At 43.0% G+C, this 13,423-nt stretch overlaps 1 protein-coding gene across 1 annotated transcript in view; it reads right to left on the bottom strand.

The window, feature by feature from the left end:
• Positions 1 to 425, bottom strand: part of LARP4B (La ribonucleoprotein 4B) — a 48,308-nt gene extending 47,883 nt beyond the window's left edge. Inside the window, exon 1 of the mRNA XM_063303409.1 lies at positions 7 to 425. The gene's annotated coding sequence lies outside the window, so the exon portion shown is untranslated. The remainder of the gene's footprint in view (positions 1 to 6) is intronic.
• Between the last annotated feature and the right edge of the window lie 12,998 nt (positions 426 to 13,423).

A 13,423-nucleotide genomic window follows, 5' to 3' on the forward strand; every position in this document is an offset into this window, starting at 1 on the left:
ACTCACCTGTCAACCAACAGCTAACAAGGCCCCGACGGGCCGGAGGAAACTCGCTGAAAGGTCGGGTCGGGATCCTTGGCCTCTGCTGCCGCCGCCCTCCGCCGCCGCCGCCGCCTCCTCCGCCGCCAAGTCCCAGGAAGGGGATGAGAGAGAGCGCGCGGGGAGTGGGGGAGAGGCGGCGGCGGCGGCGCCCAGGCGGGGGAGGAGAAGTGGCGGCGGCGGCGGGGAGGAGGGAGAAGCGGCAAGCGGGAGGGGAAGGGCGCGGAGCGGCGACGGCAGGAGGAGGCAGCGGCGGCGGCAGGAGCGGCGGCGGGTCCGAGCCCCGGAACGTTTCGACGCCAAGAAACAGCAGGGACAATTCGCTCGCATATGAGGGAGAGAGAGCGCCAGGGAGACCCACGAGCCTCGCTTCCGGCTCCGGGAGGAAGTCCCGCCCCCGTCCACGGAAGATATTGGCTGATGCCTGAAAATTCGCTCCCCGTCTCTTCCCCCACCATTCGCGCGCGCGCGGCTCCTTCCTTACCCCCCCACCTCCCAGCACACCTCCTAGAGGCGAAAGCGCAAGGCTATGGGACGGGGAGGAGAAGTAGGCCGGCCGAATTCGCCGAGCGTGATTGGCTGGCGGGAAAGACATCTCCCGCGCGGGGAGGAGGGCGCGGCGTGACTTGAGCCGAGCGGCACGTGTATCGAAGGAAGAGTGACGTCACCGATCCTATCTTGGACACGCTCACACGGGCCCGTGCGCGCTGGGGGGAAAAAGGGCGGAGGAATTCAGAGCCCGCTGCGGCCCCGCCTCTTTCCAGAAGGCGTTCTAAACGCGGCTGTTGTTTCAACAAGATTGTCCTCCTTTCGGCTTCCCTAGTGGAGGAGGAGTAGAGGAGATGCTCTCCGGGGGTGGTTGCTAGTGACGCGGTGATAGCGGGGGCTGGGCGGGGGAGGCCTGGGCCTCCTCCGGCGATACGAGGCGCCGCAGCGCGAGGCAGCAAAGGGGGAACGGGGCCGAGCGAGGAAGCGACGTTGCCGCGCGGTGCGAGGGGGAACCCAGCCCCCTGGTTGGTGGACTTCACTTTGAGGCGGAGGGTGCCTGTTCCCGGCGAAAGTAACCCAAACCCAGTTAATTTCCTGACCGTGGTCACCCTGAGGAAAACGGGAAGCAGCCACTATCACAATTCTCGAGGGAGGGGACCCGCCATTCCCGCGTTCCCAAAGGCTTTCCTGGATGCCTACAGGGTTGGCCTTGACCTGACGGTAGGCCTTTCTCTTGCACCTTGGGGCCAGTCGTTCTCTCACTACAGTTTACCTCACAGGGTCTTGTGCTTGAAGATCGAAGCAACACACACAGACACACACACACGGTGTTCGCTGCCTTGAGTTCTCAGACGAGTTTGAGTCCAAGTACCAATATTCTTCCCTTTAGATTTATTTCACTACAACTTCTGGTCCGTTTGAGGGAGATTTCTCCTTTATTTTCCAAAATTTCTAGCAGGCAAAATTGAAGCATGGGAGTAGAGTATGCACTTTTGTATATCTTAAGAGGAAAGTTCGGCTGAATATAAACGCAGATTGGGCCATAGGATGAACATTGCAAGAACTGGAAATACTTGCTAGAAGAGAAACTACTAGGTATAACTTCTCCATTGGAGACTTCTTATGGGAGAAATTCTGCCAAGTGTTTCTATTTATCTTTAAAGATGTAAATCTTAGTGCTGGCTATACCCTGCATATACCCTGAATTTAGTTCCAATAAAGATTTGTTGAGCTTAAGGGTATTCTCATTAACAATAGGTTTTTGCAGCTGCTTTCTAGTACATCTTTTCTATTTCTTTATTGAATCTACAGTCCTGGAATTTCCTATCATCTCTTTTCCAAGTCTGACCCTTCTTAGGCTTTAGAAATAGTCACGGTCAGCTATGTGCTGACACTAAATTACTTCTGAGAAGTGCTCAAATTCTTGCCACCTAGTGGTATGAAGCAAATAATGTTTGCAGAACTGTTGAATAATTCTTTCTTCCAAGTAGGTTACGGGTAGTCCTCATTTAGTGACCAGCAACTCAGTTGTTAAGCAGAGGGGTTGCTAAGTGAAACGGACTATGCTTATGAATTTACTTCAGCTTTCCTTTGCTTACAGACCTACAAAGGTCGTAAATGCAAGGATTGGTCGTAAAATTATTTTTTCATCCCTGTCCTAACTGCAGACATCACTAAATGACTACCTGTATATATTTAAGCAACGTAATTAAATTTCCATTTATCGTCAAGTTAACTTTATCCTCTGGGGTTTCAGTCATAGATAAGTGATAACAAGACCGTAAAACCCATTTAAATGAATAACATTTATTTTTAAGCAGGGATTAACACCAGACAAACAAGCAGAAAACAATACTCTAATCAAGGAACTACCCAGGAGAAAACCACACCCCCACCAACACTGGCAGGGCAAGCTACTATGTATAAACAGGGAGCAAATCCCACACTTACTCACACTGATGTTACCTAGTTGGGTAATGAAATGTCTGCAAGCAAACAAGCTCAGAGAGCACCAAGGACCCCACAGTTCAACCTTGATTACATATATTCTCTTCTATTGGAATAGATAGTTGTCTCCCCAACTGATTTCACTAGAATTTCATTATCTTTAAATGAGAAGGGACAATTTAGGTTAGCCGAACTGTTTATGCTACAGGGTAGGCAAGCATTTTTTTTCTGTCAACTGCCTCTGTAATTTGAGGCTATTTAGCATGCCACTCATAGGTTGTGCTAAAACAAATGGTAGGTAGAGCTACAGCTGAAAGGGGTTAAAGACATCATTCTTTAGCTTTGATTTCTATTTCATGAATGTACACATTATCATGTTAGCTCTGTTACTTGTTGCTCTTTAATTGAGGTTTTTCCATGTCCTGAAGACTGAATCTAATGTCATCTTTGACCCAAAGTTGTATGTTACAGTAATATGCAAACACAGGTTCATTCTTTCCCCATTTCTTATTTCCAGTTGCAAACTAGTATATTTATTTGCTGTAATTTCATAAGTAGTCATCATATACTCATCAATATTCTTTCCTTTTAAAAAAAGTGTAGCCATTTAAATGCCTTTTTAATATGTTCTGGGGAAGTTGTATGTGTGTTATCACATACGATGATATGATAGGGCTTGTAGAATAAGCTTGAATTCTGTGTATCTGTATCTTAGGTGGACAAAATGTCACAATCAAGTAACCTCATGCACATGAATTCCCCCAGCAGGACCATGTATAACTAAATAATGGCAAGAACCACCTTGTCATTTTCATGCAGATCAGAGAAGGAAATCTACTGTATCTTGTTTTTTTTTAATCTATTCAATCATGTCCAATTCTTGGAGGCTGTTTGGACCAGTCCCTGCAGTTTTCTTGTCAAGGTGTTTCAGAAGTGGTTTGCCATTGCCTGCTTCCTAGGGCTGAGAGAGAGTGACTAGCCCAAGGTCACCCATCTGGCTTTGTACCTAAGGTGGGACTAGAACTCATGGTCTGCTGGTTTCTAGCCCGACCAGACTGGCTCTCTGTATCTTCCTTATAAACCCTAATTAAAATATTAGCCTTGTTCACACATCAAGCTAAATCAGTGTTTCTCAACCTTGGCAACTTCAAACTGTGTGGACTTCAGCTCCCAGAATTCCCCAGCAAGCATGGCTGGCTGGGGAATCCTGGGAGCTGAAGTCAACACAGCTTGAGGTTGCCAGGGTTGAGAAACACTGGGCTAAACCATTATTTATTTAGCACTGTTCATTTAATCAATAGGTTGGTGTAAATGCCCTCCAGGGGGCACTGTCCATGAGAGATTTCTAAGGGGCTGAAAGTTAGTGTGATCTCACAAGCTTTATTAAAGGTAAATACCAGAGTAAACATGCTTAAATCAGGGGAGATGGGCGGTAATATAAATTTAATAATAAATAAATAAATAAAATATGGTGTTAGCATCATTCAGTGTATACAATCACCCCTAGTATAAAAAATGAGCTGTATTGCCCCTTATAGTCTCATCAATAATCTTCCACTTCCCTCAGAGCTTGCTAGGTGGACTAAATAATTTGGTGCTTGCTTAAGCAGGATTTCTATATGGCAACCCTCCAGGTCTAGCTAGTGTTGTATATGTTTGCTTACTACATAACTGTATTCAAAAAACACACCAACAATACATACACATATATCATAAAAGTGAACATGCAACGATCATACAAAGAAACCCCGAAACTTTTTTCTACCACACTCCCCATCCCAAAAACATTTTATTAAGCTCTCCCAGCAACCCTTCATCTTCCAGGTGGTATTGCTCTGCTTTCTAAAACTGTGGATGGTTTATTCAAATATTCTGCCTTGTCCAGGATGAACAAACCACATTCTTGTGTAATGGCCCACATTCCTCCCTGGGCGGCCATTAGCACATCGAGGGCCCTGATTTACTGCTGCTAGGTCATCAGTGATAGCGTTCAAGGGCTCTAAAATGAGATTTAAAAATTCATTAACTTTAGTTACAGTATGTCCTACTCCAAGAGAAGGTATTAAGGATAGCCCATAGTCCCAGGAACTAAAAACACTCCTCTTTTACCATCTACCCTTTCTGTCACAAAAATCCTCATCACTATCATTACCATAAAAAAGCTTATCATCAGTTAAATAAGATAAAAAAGCATACTTTACCTCTTTTCTAAAAAGATCTAACAATAATCATAACCTAATAAAAGCTCTATTTACAATGGAAACACTATGCTCATGTAAAGCGAAACAAACTCAACAATTACATTGATCATTTATTGAGGCATACTTACGCTAGATGTCCTCGTGACCCCAATGGTCTGCAGAAGCAACTGCAACCAAAATAAAGGGCAGGCTCAAAAAGATGTTCATCTAGGACAGTGTCTCTCAACCTTGGCTACTTGAAGATGTGTGGACTTCAACCCCCAGAATTCCCCAGCCAACATCTGAATCATAAAGTTCCCCTGATGCGGTTGTTTAGTTCAACTGTCTCTCCCAACCACTGAATGTTTTCTGGAGGGGCTGCTGGAAGAGTCAGTTTGTTACTAACCTCTTCCAGGAATGTGACCAGCCCCCAAATTGCCAACAAGAATCACTTGTGATGGGTGGCTATAGAAATCGAATAAATAAATAATTTGTTCATTACTTAGCGGTGATGAATTTAGCACACTTCCCTGTTGTAAGTAAGCTTTCCATTTGACCCTGACCTCATTATTCCTGTTTTGGAGTCACTTAATCTATTTCTTTATTGGGGGTGGCTGTTTTAACTGTGACTGGGTTGCCTTTTGTGATTCCCTCCATGTGTTGTAGTGCATAGTAAACTGCTAGCAATTGCTGTTCCAATAGGGAATACCTCACCTCTGCACTTTTGAACAGCTGTGACCAAAATCCTGTAGGCCAGGGTTCCTCAACCTTGGCAACTCTTAAGCTGTGCAGACTTCAGCTCCCAGAATTCCCCAGCCAGTAAATTCTGGGAGTTGAAGTCCGCAAAGCTTAGAGTTGCCAAGGTTGAGGAACCCTGCTATAGGCCACTTTTTCTGATCAGAGTCAGTTTGCCACAGACCCCATGCACCCATCCTCTGTGACTCCCACTGCAAGCTGAAAAGGATGCCCTTGATCTGGAGCTTGCAAAGAACCAGCTTGTTGAACTAAAAGTTTTGCCTGACTGAAAGCATTCCAATTCCACATCATCCCCTTCTTTACCAGCTTGTACAAGGGGCAAAGTGTTTGTGCTATATGTGGGACAAAACTACACCAGGACCACGGCATCCCCAAGAACGGCTGCAACTCCTTCACCATTTGGGAAGGGGAAAATGCTGCATCTTGTCAACCATGGCGTGAGAAAAAAAATCTGTGTCTTTCCATGATCACCGGACTCCCAAAAATTGTACATCACAATCTGGTCCTTGGATTTTATTAGGATTGATTGCCCGCCCCCAGGCGTGCATGTGTATTTGCAGGTCAGTTGAATATTTCTGCAGGAAAGATAAATCATCAAAGGTTAACATAATTACAACAATGCACAGGGTATGGTAGGGTATGGCTGAATGCCAGCAACCCTGAGACAAAACTTGAACTATCCATTGCATTTCTGCTTAGGTAAATACAACATTATACACTTTAACTGCAAAGAATGTTAATGCCATTTTAATTCCCAATAATTTCCCAAAAATCAAACCCTGCAAAGCTGGGAAGGGGAAATCTACATATTGGCATAGGAATTTATTCAGTGTCTGGATTACTTCCAGAACGTTTCGCTTTATAACCCAGTTAGTTTAAAAGCTGAAACACATGAAGCTGCCGCCACCCCCACTTTTCCCCAAACAATTGCTTTTGTGAAACTGCCTAGGTCTCCTCGTGAGGAGCAGTCAGCTTTTCCTAACGGTAACAGCTGTAGGACAGGAAATTTGCAAGGAACAGTTGAAATTCAGATCTTATTCTAATGAAGGGGCTTAAGTCCAGCCCATTTACTGCAATCATTTTACACTAGAATGGGAAGTAAGCCTCCCCACTCCTCCAAGTCTAACAGACTGAAAAATTTTATTCAGGGCTCTTGTTCTGCTGTTTCCAGGGAGCTATAGCCCTCAATGCCATAAGAAGGGTAGGAAACCCTTCATAAGACTTAAAAAACAAAAACAAAAAAAAACTAAGCTGGGGATTCTCCCCTAATCTCTCTTTTGAGTCAGTCTTGACTCCCAGCATTGTTGGCGACTCCTTCAGAAGGGGCTTGCCAGTGCCTCCTTCCTAGGGCTGAGAGAGGGACTGGCCCGAAGTCACCCAGCTGGCTGCTCTGCAACAAAGGCAGGACTAGAACTCGGTTTCCCCGTATCTAGCCTGTTGACTTTAATCACTACACCAAACTGGCTCTCCACAAAAAAAAATTGGTCCTTCCTTTCCTTGGCTTCAAAAGACAGGAAAGAAGGGGGAAAAAAATGAATACACACATTTGACAACAACCTATCACTCCCTTTGCAATGGCAAGGAGTTCCAAATGCACACACTGAATTAGATCTTAAATTTCACAAAGCAAAAGCATCTCAAAATTCATCCTTTTTGCTCCTTTACCCAGAATGCTCTCAAATTCATCATTCAGGACAAATCCAGAACAAAGTGCAATAATCAACCAGATTTTGACGGGCAACATATGCTCACTTCAAACCATACAAATCAACAACAATTGAATCTCCTCCTGCTCCAAGTCCTCCTGCAGTTTCATACTTTCTCCCTCAAACTCCATTTTTCATCACCTACCTCTTTAAGGGCTTCCAGCAAAAGCCATCCAGTATGAGCAGCTAGCTGAAACTCGTGCTAAAACTTTTAAGGTTTCCAGGCACTGCCTAATCTCCGCCAGGGAATTGGGGGGATCTCCCCAGTTTCCCCACATCCATGCCTTGGTGTCTCTAGCTGGTCAAGCCAGTCTACAACTGGATTCCAGTGTGACGTGGGTGGCCAACCCACGATTCTCCCCAGAGCCCCACCCGCCTCCTTTTTACTCCAGCCGATTTCTTGGAAATCCTGAACCAAAATACAATTGGTTTCATGACACCAATTGTAAATGCCCTCCAGGGGGCACTATCCATGAGAGATTTCCAAGAAAGAGGAGCTGAAAGCTAGTATGACCCTCACAAGCTTTATTAAAGGTAAATACTTACAGTAGTAGACACACAATGCTCCTTGTGACAGACAACAGGTATTTGTACTGTGTTCTTTATAACCGTCATGCTTAGCGCGTGCAAAGCAAGTTCTGTGAGAAACTAGCTTATCAGCCTGTGAAGTCTTTCTTGTGAACTCCTCAGTATCTCTGCACCTGGCATTACCCCCACATGCATTCTCAGATACAGCCTGTGCTGGGCTGTGCATCTTACTGTTTTTTATACTAGAAGTTCATGCAGTGGTTAAACATGGCATTAGCTTGGTTCAATGTATACAGTTGGGTTCACACAGAGCGCTAAGTTATAAAGCATGGTTTATGGACTATAAAGGCTGAGCTCACAAAGCACAGTACACCAACATGAAAGCAGATTTAGTATGTGTAAAGCCTGTCTGAAATCAAGGATTGGATTCTCACAACACATTAAGCCCAACCATATGATGGCTTAGTGCAATATAGGCATACAACCATTATGCCTTATAAATATGATTTTGGCTTATGTTGTGTGAACCCAGTTGTGGTTTATTTACAAAAAAAATATGACCACATAGCAGAGAATACTGATATTTTATTTTTGATCCCATAAGATACTTTGTTTCTTCAATAGATTGATAAAATGCTTTACGCTTACGCTTTAGCTCAGATTTCCATTTTTTTCAAAGTCCTCATGATTCCAGAGCAAAGTTTGAACTCCATGGACATTTATTTCAATTTAACAGAATTATGACCTCTTTCTGGTAGCCCCAGCATGCCTAGAGTGACTACTGTAGAAGCTGCGTTAATTATGTTTTTATTAGCAAGCCAGTACCAGTATGTTCCCTCCTTTTCCCCTCCATTTCCTACAAATAAAGTAAGAGAAGGGTTTGTTCTGCTTCATTGGAGCAAAAGCACAGTACAATAGAAAGCCATTCAGCTGCATAAATAGTCGCTGTCCTGTGACATCTTTTTCTAAAAAAATGTTCATGGACTGAGCCTCATTGTTTTTATTAGTGGACTACATGATGAAGCAATGGAATTGGTATTGTAGTGACATGCAAGCATAAATGATGAGAATAGTTGGGATTTCCTTAAAGCAGTAAACTCATGGTGTTATATCGCAAATTCCCTTTTCTGTAGTTTTAGTCTGGAGATGTATTAATCCTGTATAGTTTATCCTTCAGCTGCTTTCATCATCCAATTCTGAAAGCCCCCCCCCCTACTGTTTTCTCCCATTGTTATGACTACGTTTATGAACTGCTTGGGGAATTCTAATAAATTGAAAGGCAGAATATAATATTAATAAACATACGTACATACTTCTTCTCCATACAGCTTTGGGTTGGTTTTCAGCCATGGCAGAGATCTGAAACTTGTGGCTCTCAAGACATTGTTGAACTATAGTTCTCTTTTGCTCCTTCCAGTGGTGAGGGATGACAGGAGCTGTAGGGTCACAGATTTCTGACCAGTGTTTTAAATACTTGGGACTTGAAGCCACAGTGAGGCTTTAATCCAAGGAATGCTGGGAAGAAGTTGAGCTGCAAGGTCAGCTGAGCCAGTAAGGAATAATGTAGCAAGAATAGAGGGTCATCCTCCCATTTCCCTAACTGTAGAATGAACATGCCAGGGTAACTGTTTTTATATAACGTGTCCTCATAACCTTGCCTTTGTTTTATCCCCTGACCACAGCAGCTGAGACAGCTTCAAGCCGTCCTTCACTATTCCTGTTTTAAAGTACTGTTCTCCCTCTTCTCCAGTACAATTTTTGCCATGGATACAATCTAACATGCGTTAGCCACAGTCCAGTTGATATAAAATCAGAGACTGGGATATCCCCAGCTTGCATTGGCCATGTTAGGCTGCTGCAGGCTTGCTTCCTCCCTTCTATTTATTGGGCACTGTCCTTTGAGAGAGGGCAGATATCTGGCTTCAGCAGAGGAATCTGCTGTATAATGTCTGACCAGCATGTTCTGAAGTGTTTGTTAGGTGATACATGTATATACACCTCTGTATACTGTATACACAAAACTGGCACTATTTTGAAAGAGCACTAGACCTCTGCTGCATCGAAAGTTATTTAAATTGGGAAAGAGAGCCAGGTTCTGCTAGTATTATGTTTCTGGTTCAGTCACCGATGAGGACATTACAGGTTTTTCCTGTGCTTCTGTCAGTAAGGAGTTTTACATGACCATATTGTTTACCTTTTTTCTTACTTTGGATTGGAGTGATGCCATCTTGCCTGCTTCCTAAGTTACTCCAGATACATCAGCAACAGCCCTTTAGTGCTAGCACTGCCATTCCCTTGTGGCACTAATAAAGAATAGAGCTTGCTTGTCGATCATACCGTTACTGATGGAGCTTCATTATTTTTGCCTTCTCCTTTACATCTTCTTGACTGACAGATTACAGGAGTGGAGAAATGATAGAAGGTGAAGTAGAAGAAAGCAACCCTACTACTCCTTACAACCATTTTGCCCCATGAGTTATCAGGCAATATCTGAATGTAAATCCAATGCTGTTTTGAAAGAGTGCTAAAACCATGTGCAAAAATAGCCAGAGTGACAGATTGCAGGTACCGAAGAAGAGTATAGGATGATGTGGAGAGAGCTTTTTTGATGTGCCATGGAGGGCTTTTTTTTTCACCTCCCCCTAATTGCCACTTGAAATGCTCTGTGGTCATTTTTATACGACATGTCATCATGATGTTGCCTTTGCTTTACTCTGCAGCTTACACATATGTCAATCCAGTTGATTCAAGAGGCAGTGTGGGATGGTGTCCTCAGTCTCCTGGCATTATGTCAAATGGCTGCCTAGAACCTTTCTACCGAAGTAAATCAACTTATGAGGAAGCACTAATATGTCACCTGCAATATCTATTAATTCCTTTTGATTCCTGTCTAGAAATCTAAATAGTTCATGTATCAGGTTGCCATATGTGTGGTTTATTTTAATTCTGTATATTATTGGAAACTGGCCATTGTGGTTTGTAAACGATGGTTATGGCTTAGGCAAAAGATAGTGATCCTTGCTGATCTTGAAAAAAAACTGATGAGGTTTAGATATGCTTAGTACTTCAGTTATTGCCTGAATGGGAAACTACCAGGAAATCCTAGAACTGTAGGCTACACTGGGAAATTGAAAAATACTTTCATATTGTTCCTAAGAAAATTACATGAATGTGTCTGTGAAGTTACCATGACTTGAGGGAGTCTTGTCTTTAATGTGGTTTTAACAAATTGATGCAAATTTGCACTTTTTAAAATTTTATTTAGCTTTTCTGAATGAAAATGTAAATATTTTCATTGTAAACCATCATTCATACATTATCCATGAAGTTAGCAATAAATAGTTTCATTCTTCCTTGATAGGGCCATTGATTTTTGCACCCTGCACAGTGGTAATCCTCTGATATCATATTCATGAGTTAATGTTGGGATTTGATTAACCTGTTTCTATCAAAAGCTCTCCCATGTTGTATATACATGTGTTTGATGTAGGTGCCATCATTTCCATCTTAGAGAATATGTTTCATTCAAATGATGGATCATGTGCAGAGTCTCTGCTATATCCTCACCCAGTGGCCTGAGTGAGGCACATCAAAAATCATTTGCTTTGCCCTCATTAAGTCCCATCTTCCTCCTAATCCTGACAGAATTTGAAAGAGAGCACTCAGCAGGCTAGACAATTTCTGGTCAGGGCAGCTGGGCCATACCTAACAGGGATCTCTGTCTCCCTGTTCATCTCTATTTGGTGATTAGTTTCTGCTTGTCCTGTGCCCTCAATATCTTTCTTCAGGACAGCTTTTGACAGTCTGTCCTTCCAGATGTGTTCAACTCCCATAAGTTCCAGCCACATCTGGGAAGCAACCGATTGGGAAAGGCAGCCATGCATAGTGCACCCCAAGTTTAGGTATCTACATGCTGTTGTATTATAACTCCTATTATCTTCAATTAGGGTCCATGCTGGTGGATGATGATAGGATTTGTATCATGACATCTAAGACTCTGTTTATGGCTGTTGCAAAGATACTTGTTTATGATAGAGTCATATTTTATGCCTGGATATTTCTTGTTTGGTCTCCATAAACGAGATTTCATATTTTCTCCAATTCGATATCCAATTCCAGTTTAGATTTCAAGCCTGATTTTTTGTCTTTTCTATCGTATCTTGTCTTATCATTATGACTAATTTCTCTTTGCAATGAGTGCCCTTTCAACATTCAGACAAATCCTATTTCTCTCTTCCTGATAGCTTTGTTTTCTCAACACTGCTAGTTGAAGCTGAAGACAAATATTGATCGATATCGACAATGGAGATTGGAGATTGATTTCCTTCCTTGGCCTCCAACAGAATTGGCTGCTTTCCCAGAAATGCCTCTTAATTTGTTGTTTTTAAGGTATTACCATCAGATTAAGAAGAAAGTCTAAAACAACATTTTTCAGATGCATACTGAGCACACAAGCCATGGTAGAAGAAGAAATAGGGTCAGCTGAGAATAATAAAATGTGGAACACATTGTCAGCTAAACAATTTGTCAAACTCTTGAAGGCTGGATAAAGGATGTGAAACACTGGTTTCTGTCAGTACTTGATTTCTCCATTGGGGACTATGTAGACAGCATAAGCTTCAACATAATCCCAAATTACACAACCTGAGGCCCAGGGTAGCCTCTGCCACCACCACCCTTGTGACTTCAGAGAATCCAAAAATCATTCCCAAGTTGTAATTTTTAATGTTATAGACTGGAAAATAAGCTCATTAATCATATTTAAGCAAGTAAATTTAAATGTGAGAACATTGGTGAGGTAGTTTAAGGCACTGGATTTCAAACCAGGAGATTGTGAAATCTGGTCCTGCCTTAGACACAAAGCCAGCTGGGTGATTCTGGGCTGGTCACACTCTCTCAGCCCTAGGAAGAAAGCAGTGACAAACCACTTCTGAAAATGTTGCCAAGAAAACTGCATGCATTCATCCAGGCAGTTGCCAGGTGTCAAGACTGACTCAGATGCATGTGCACATGCGCACGCGCACACAGAGTAAATAATGTCAAATCATTTTTTCCCCCCTTTCATTAAGTAGTGGATCTGAGAGCCAGTTTGGCATGGTGGTTAAGGCATCAGCCTACAAACCGGGAGACTGCAGGCTGGGTGACCTTGGGCCAGTCATTCTCTCTCAGCCCTGGGAAGCAGGCAAGTGCAAACCACTTCTGAAAAATCTTGCCAAGAAAACTGCAGGAACTGGTCCAGGCAGTCTCTGAGAATCGGACACAATTGAACGGATTAAAAAAAAAAGTGGATAGCAGTTCCAACATGACACTCGAGCCAAGAAAGGCTGTTTGCTCAGACATACTGTAGTTACTTCACAGCAGGAAAAGAAGGCAAAGGCCCATAAAAAAGAAGGATAGGATGTACAGCCTCTGGATAGGTCACTGCTAGCAGGGGAACCAAGTAACAGCCATTCTCATGGTCATTTAAAGAAGGAGAAGGGTGCTGAATTTTATCATCCTAGTAATCGTCCTTGCTACTTCAATTGATCAGCCCTGAAAGCTTCTTCCTAGATTGATAGTTCACACACTGCTGAACAGGAGGAACAGCACAGGGAATATGCAAGGTGACATTCCAAAGCACTGAAGCTAGTTGATGCACCAGGCAGAGCACACCCATTTTAATTATAATGTAACACAAATTCCAGCCAGATATGCAGTGTATTTACAGCATCCTTTTAAATACTTCTGTCCATTGCTTTATTTTGGACTGTTAATAACTTTGAATGAGTCAGTCAAGTC

This window comes from Candoia aspera, chromosome 4, assembly GCF_035149785.1.
Source record: "Candoia aspera isolate rCanAsp1 chromosome 4, rCanAsp1.hap2, whole genome shotgun sequence".
Lineage (NCBI taxonomy): Eukaryota > Metazoa > Chordata > Lepidosauria > Squamata > Boidae > Candoia > Candoia aspera.